Here is a 7,163-nt window from a genome sequence, read left to right as displayed (position 1 = left end):
AAAATTATTACAGGATTTACCAACTTGGTGCATTCGTGCATTCGGGTCACAAATCAAATTATTACAGTACTTTTGATAATTGAACACCTGCTACAACCAGATTCCAGGGAGGAAATGAAGGACGATCTTTGGAATCATTACCTAAGTAGACAGGAAAGCTCATTTATCAAAATACATTAACATCATACATATTTATCAGAAAAAAGAGAAAAATCTCGGAATCTCCGAAACTCGGAAAAGGTCAAAATGGCTAACAGTGTTCCACCAGCAGCTGAAACAGAAAAGAAAAGGACACAAAGTGTCTAAAAAAATCACTTGAATCTACAGCCTACAGACCATTTAAATCAGGTGATAGACAAATGTCATCATCACTTGGCTACAATAGTCTACAATTGGGGATTAAGACCAATCTTAATCTCACATCACAATCTGAAAGGCTAACAACACATTGACAATGTCAATACAAATATTATCATCCATCTAAGATAACTATCTTAATCCAAGAATATAGTCTTGATCACCTAATCTCATGCTTTCACTGGAGTGAAAGCAGCCTCAGAAAATCTGAAATTAATCAAGCATCTCAAAGAGACTTACTTAATAGAAAAGGCAAAGCCGAGAAAAAAAAAGAAAAAGCAAAATGCTTCATCACATCATGAATAATGTAGATACACATTATTACAGATACAATTCATCCTTTAAGGAAATCCTTGGAGGAGTACAAGTGTTACATGCTTGTATCACCTACTTGCATGTAATTACTTACCTACAAGTTTTACATACTTGTAACAACATCTTATCACAAAGCCAAATCTTTGATGGACTTCGAGCTTACGTACAAAGATTACGAAGCCGAGGAAAACTTAGATCTCAAGAAAAAATCCCCAAAGGTGAATCTACGGACAAAAACAAAAATGTCCAGAATGGCAGTCAAAAATCAAGGCAACAAAACTCCTCTTCTGCAAAGTGGAAACAGAATAATGTTGGCTCTTATGCTATATCCCCCACAGTTAACAGAACTGTAGGAAACCAAGCTCCTAAGACAGATAAAACAAAAGGAGCTACAAGTGCCCCAAAATGTTTATTCTGTCAAGAAGCACATACCATTTATCAATGCACAGTTTATGTAGGCCGTGCCAGTCGAATCGATCGGCTGAAATCTCTGAACAGGTGCATCCGTTGTCTACGGAAGCACGATACTAGTGAGTGTATCACTCAATTGCAGAACTGCCAATATTGTCATAAAAGTGTACATCACACAGCACTCTGTGGTGATATTAACACTCAATCCAGATCACAGACTTCCAATAATCAACCTGCATCTCAGGCAAAGCCCAAAGATGATAATACCACAACAGCCGTACAATTCTGTACAGTAATGAGCAATGTCAACGACTTGGATACAGAAATTGTTACAGCAGCCATATTGCCTACTGCACAGCTAGAACTATGCAATCAAGGAATTTGTATTCCAACTAGAGGCTTTTTTGATCAAGGGTCACAGAAAACCTTTATCAGTAAAAAGATGGCAGAAGATTTACAACTTAAATCTTCAAAGCAAGTATCTACATCCATATCAGGGTTTTTTACTAATTCTGGTCGTAGAACCTTTCCAGTAGTAAAACTCAATGTCTGTCTAGGTACATCCCAAAGGACAGTAGAAGCCATAGTAGTTGATAAAATTCCTACTGAAATGGAAGTGACTGGTCTGACAGCCACAATTAAATTCCTAAAAGAAAAAGGAATCCAATTAGCAGATCCTCTACTTGATTCTGACTACATAGGGGATATCGGAATCCTGATTGGAGCTGACTACTATCATCGATTCATTCTGGGATCAGAAGAATCTATGGGTATGAATATACTCAAATCAGCAGGAGGCATATTGATGACAGGACCTATACTAGATCTTGAACCTTCAACTCCTGAAAAATCACATCATACAGAAACTGTAATAGTGGCATGACTAGGCAAAGAACAGTCACCACTTAAAATCCCCCACATGATTGATGATGGATTGAAATCTGTACATCAATTGTGGGAACTTGATGCCATAGGAATAATTCCTGAACAACCAAGTCCTGATGATGTCTGTGCATACAATCAGTACTTGGAAACTGTACAGTACTATGATGGACAGTACTGGGTAAGGCTACCATGGAAAATCAACCATAAAACCTTACCTACCAATTATCACATGGCTTATAGTCAATTTAAATCTCAATTAGCAAAGCTAAGAAAAAGGCCTGAGCATTTAAAACTCTATCATGAGATTATTGCTCAACAATTAAAGAATAAATTCATCGAAGTCGTGAAACATGACAATACGCAAATAGGCCATTTTTTACCACACATGGCTGTAATGAGAGAATCAAAAACAACTCCTTTACGGATAGTTTTTAATTGTAGCTCTAAATCTGGACCCCAAGGAACCAGTCTAAATGATTGTTTGCAAACAGGTCCAAGTCTAACTCAGAAATTGTATGACATACTGTTGAAGTTTAGACTTAACAAATATGCGTATTCAGCAGATATAAGTAAGGCCTTTCTAAGAGTTGGCTTACAGGAAGAAGATAGAGACTTCACTAAGTTTCTATGGGTAGAGAACCCAGAAGATGTCAATAGTCCTGTAGTGACTTTCAGATTCTCTTCAGTTCTTTTCGGCGCGACAAGCAGTCCATTTCTGTTGCAAGCAACTCTAGATACTCATCTGAAGAAATCATCAAGTCCCTGTAAGACTGAAATCAGTCAAAATCTATATGTAGATAATTTTCAAGGGACAGTTAACAGTACTACTGAACTGTTACAATTATATCAAGAGGCCAACAAGGAGCTACAAGGTGCCAACATGCCACTACAATCTTGGGCCTCTAATAATGCAACATTGAATAATCAAATAGCAAGAGATTACCCTGAATATCACGTACCAGAATCACAAAAGGTGTTAGGCATGGATTGGGATTTAATCTCGGACACAATATCGATCAAATCCGTGCCAGTGAATTACAACATCACTACAAAAAGGGATTTGCTTTCACAAGTTAGCAAAGTATTCGACCCACTTGGTCTACTAAATCCTTTGACTATCAAGTGGCGTTTATTGGTGCAAGAAGCATGGAAGGCTAAGGTTGGTTGGGATGATCCACTACCAATCCAGTTACAAAAAGCTTGGATGGAAGTGGCTCAAGAACAAACTTTAGTTGAAAAGATAATCTTTCCGAGACACATAGTCGAGGAAAATGAGGAAGTATCACTACATGTATTCGCAGACTCGTCAGCCAAAGCTTTTGGAGCTTGTGCTTACTTAGTGACTTCTAATCAATCATATCTTATCACCTCTAAGGCCAGAGTCGCTCCATTAAAAAAGAGGACTTTGCCTCAGATGGAACTAACAGCACTGCTAACTGGAACACGCTTAGCAGTGCATATCAAACAAGTCTTGTCTACCATGAACATCAAAGATGTCATTATATGGTCTGACAATGAAGCTGTCTTACAATGGGTACGAAACGACAACTGTCCAACTCCATATGTAAAAAATCGCGTCTCGGAAATTAAAGAAATTTCCGCAGGCTTTCAATTGTTGCATGTACCAACAAAGGATAATCCAGCTGATCTCTTATCAAGAGGTATGACATTTAAACAGTTTGCAAAGGCAGATATTTGGTTTCATGGGCCTCGATGGTTAGTGAATGGTAGTTGGCCTGAACAAAAGCCACACGTCATTACGACACAAACCATAACTACCACCAGGCAGCAAGCTCAAATATCAGTCTTGGATTGTACTCGTTACTCCTCGCTCATCAAATTAATCAATGTAACACAGAACGTGTTTCAATATCTCAGGAAAAAAGGTATAAAATACACTTTTCCAGATGCACTTATCTATTGGGTAAGACAAGCCCAGAGAGAAACTTATGGGAATAACTATGAAAATCTTCCTCATAAGTTAAAACACAATCTCGGTCTGTGGATAGACCAAGAAAATCACAACATTCTGCGTTGTGGAGGGAGACTTAAACACGCAGATATCAATCTAGATACCGTGCATCCATGGCTTTTACCAAAAAATCATTGGATCACAAGGTTGATTGTGTTGCATACACATCAACAAATCATCAAACATGGAGGAGTGTTAGACACACTCACACAAATCAGACAGCAGTACTGGATTCCTCAGGGAAGACAGTCAGTCAAATCAATCTTGAAGAATTGCATGATATGCCGAAGGTACGATGCAAGAACTTGCTCTTATCCAGGGCCACCACCCCTACCAAAGGAACGAGTGGTCCATCTACAACCTTTCGAAACGACAGGAGTAGATTATACAGGAGCAATATATCTAACAGGGACTGCAGATAAGCAACCTATCAAGGCATACATCTGTCTGTTCACCTGTGCTACCACCAGGGCAGTACATCTAGAGGTAACACCCGATATGACTGCTCAATCATTTATTCAAGCTTTCCGCAGATTCGCAGCACGCCGATCATGCCCTAAGCTGATGATTTCAGATAACGGAGCAAACTTGGTAGCTGGAGAAGCATGTCTACGGGAAATCTGTTCCCATCCTGCAGTTACTTCCACACTGGAACAGCGTCATTGCAGATGGAAATTTATCCCTCCGAGAGCCCCATGGCACGGAGGATTTTATGAACGGTTAATAGGAACTGTAAAAAGATCCTTGAGAAAATCTCTACACCGTCAGAAAATCAATCTTCAAGAACTCCAGACAGTAATCACGGAAATAGAATCAAGGGTGAATAACCGGCCGTTGACTTACTTGTCTGAGGATCCTACTCAACATGAGCCGTTAAGTCCTGCCCACCTAATGTATGGAAGACTTCTGACTCCAGTACCATCTCTAGTGGATGATGAGATCAGAGATCCCTCATATGTGGGTCAGAGCGAGTTGGTTCAGGGGTATAAACATCTGTCCAGCATAATCCAAAAATGGAATGATGTTTGGACCAAAGAATATCTTACATCTCTACGAGAACATCACTATGGGGCCAATGTCCCACATAATATATCTAATCTCCAACCTGGCGATATTGTCTTGGTAGACAGTGATGGCCCTAGGGCTGACTGGCCATTAGGTAAAGTTGTCTCAGTCCATCCAGATAGTCAGGGGATTTTGAGAATAGTCAAAATCCTGTCTAAAGGAACAACTTCCCTGAAGACATTGGACAAACTCATCCATATGGAATCAGTGAGCCAGCTGCAGTTAGATCCTGAGAGACCTCAAGACACTCTAACTCCACAAGACCCACAGACTCCTAACAGACACAATCGTCCACAACGGACAGCAGCAGAAAAGTGCAAGCAGAATTTGCACTTGTATTATCAATCCAATGGAGAGTAAATAAATACATATGGTTACTATTGTCCTAAGTATTGGACTCTGTGCCAGTTCTCTCCCTCTGGAAGATGTGGGAAATTTTTACCCACCATATCTAATAATCATCTAAGAAATGTATAATTTCTATATCATATCTAAATCATATCAAAATCATATCTAAATCGTATCAATATCATATTTGAATCATTAAAGATTCATTATAGCTTGATCCTGGATGACAATGGCACCATGAACACGTACGCAACAGGGGCCCTTTTGATGCCTACGTGACTTTGTACATGATCTCTCAAGGATCCAGAAGCTTCTAGAAGGACTTCTTAATTAAAAAACTATTGGAACATTGATTCAACATCCGGTAGGATTAAAAATCGAATCCTTAATAAGATTCAGTGGTACTTTCAAATACTACTTATAATCTTTAAATCTTATATCTAATTATATTATAATCACATCTTATCTTAATCATAAGTCTAGACTGTAAAAATAATCAATCAATATTCATTGCAAGCTACCTCTCAAGGGAGAGGGGGAAGGCTCTCGGGGGGCGAGAAGCGCCCACGACGATGCCTCGAGGCACTCCGCGTTTGTTTACAAATGAGTGAACAAGTGACTGATCCTTAGCGAACATTACCAGCTCAAGGACACCTTATCTAACATTTTTATCGCCAGTGAATACTCTCTAGAACTGGGGGAGTACCTGGACAATATCTACAAGGAAAATCCTGGAACATTACATAAAATAGAGTGTATAGTGGAGATCAGTGACACGGTTTCCTCCACCTTCATTCATAAACTTTTATCTCGAATCATTCTTCTGCAACTGCAGGATAATCACGTAGCAACGCTACCAGATCATCATACAGCAACGCTGTAGCAAAATATCGTGCCTAAACTCGACAAGAGAGTTAATCAGTCTGGCAAACTTGTCAGACAGGCACCCCGACTGGCAGAGAAGTATATTGAGGGTTATTTGGTGTATGATTGGCCAATTGTATGCTTGTGTAACTTTAATATCCTATAAATCTGTCTGTTGGTTAAAAAGCGAGGCAAAGCCTCATTCATCGGTACGTTTATTAAAATTGTAGTGTAGCTGTGAATCTTATCCAAGCACTGAACCTCATGAGTGTCCATTCTGTCAGAAAAGAATTCAGCCTCAATAAGTAAAAACCTCACAAGTGTCCACAGTCTTGGAAGAGATTCAGTCAAGCTAACTGTATAAAGTGAATATGTCTGCATATATATTTGAATATATAAATTAAGTTATCAATAGCTTGCTTAGTTAATTTTTAAGTTATCATATAAGTTCATTTAATTGAATATAATTTCTAGTACTAAGTTAATAGTATTAAGACTCCATTTAAGGTCATTTATTTATACTTTTACAATTAATTTGTTGTTTATAGTATAAGAATCTATTGGCTGTTAAGTTATGGTACTAGGTTAGACTATGTATGTTTAAATCTCTGATTTAAACAGAGCCAGTGTTCAGTCAGATAACTGAATTTATTAAATCTTATCCTTGTATAAAATACAAGCTGATGTGAGATCCCTGTCTACAGGTGGACTGGAACTTCTATCAACAAGTCATTCACCCCACCTGTCCCTTACAGCCCACAGTCTGTCATTAGGAAAAGAGGAATTAGGATTTACAACCCTAGCTAGAGATTTTAGTTGAATTAATTTGCAGACAGTAATTTTTTAATTTAGTTCAGTACAAGTCCCTGGTAGTCTCCTCTTATATCAATCCCAGCAGGTTTTTCCCACAGCCACACCCTACATAGGGCCACACCTTACATCAGGG

This window comes from Procambarus clarkii, chromosome 24 (genome assembly GCF_040958095.1).
Source record: "Procambarus clarkii isolate CNS0578487 chromosome 24, FALCON_Pclarkii_2.0, whole genome shotgun sequence".
Classification (NCBI taxonomy): Eukaryota; Metazoa; Arthropoda; class Malacostraca; order Decapoda; family Cambaridae; genus Procambarus; species Procambarus clarkii.
The sequence above is the reverse complement of the archived record's forward strand: the minus strand, read 5'-3'. Positions refer to the sequence as shown.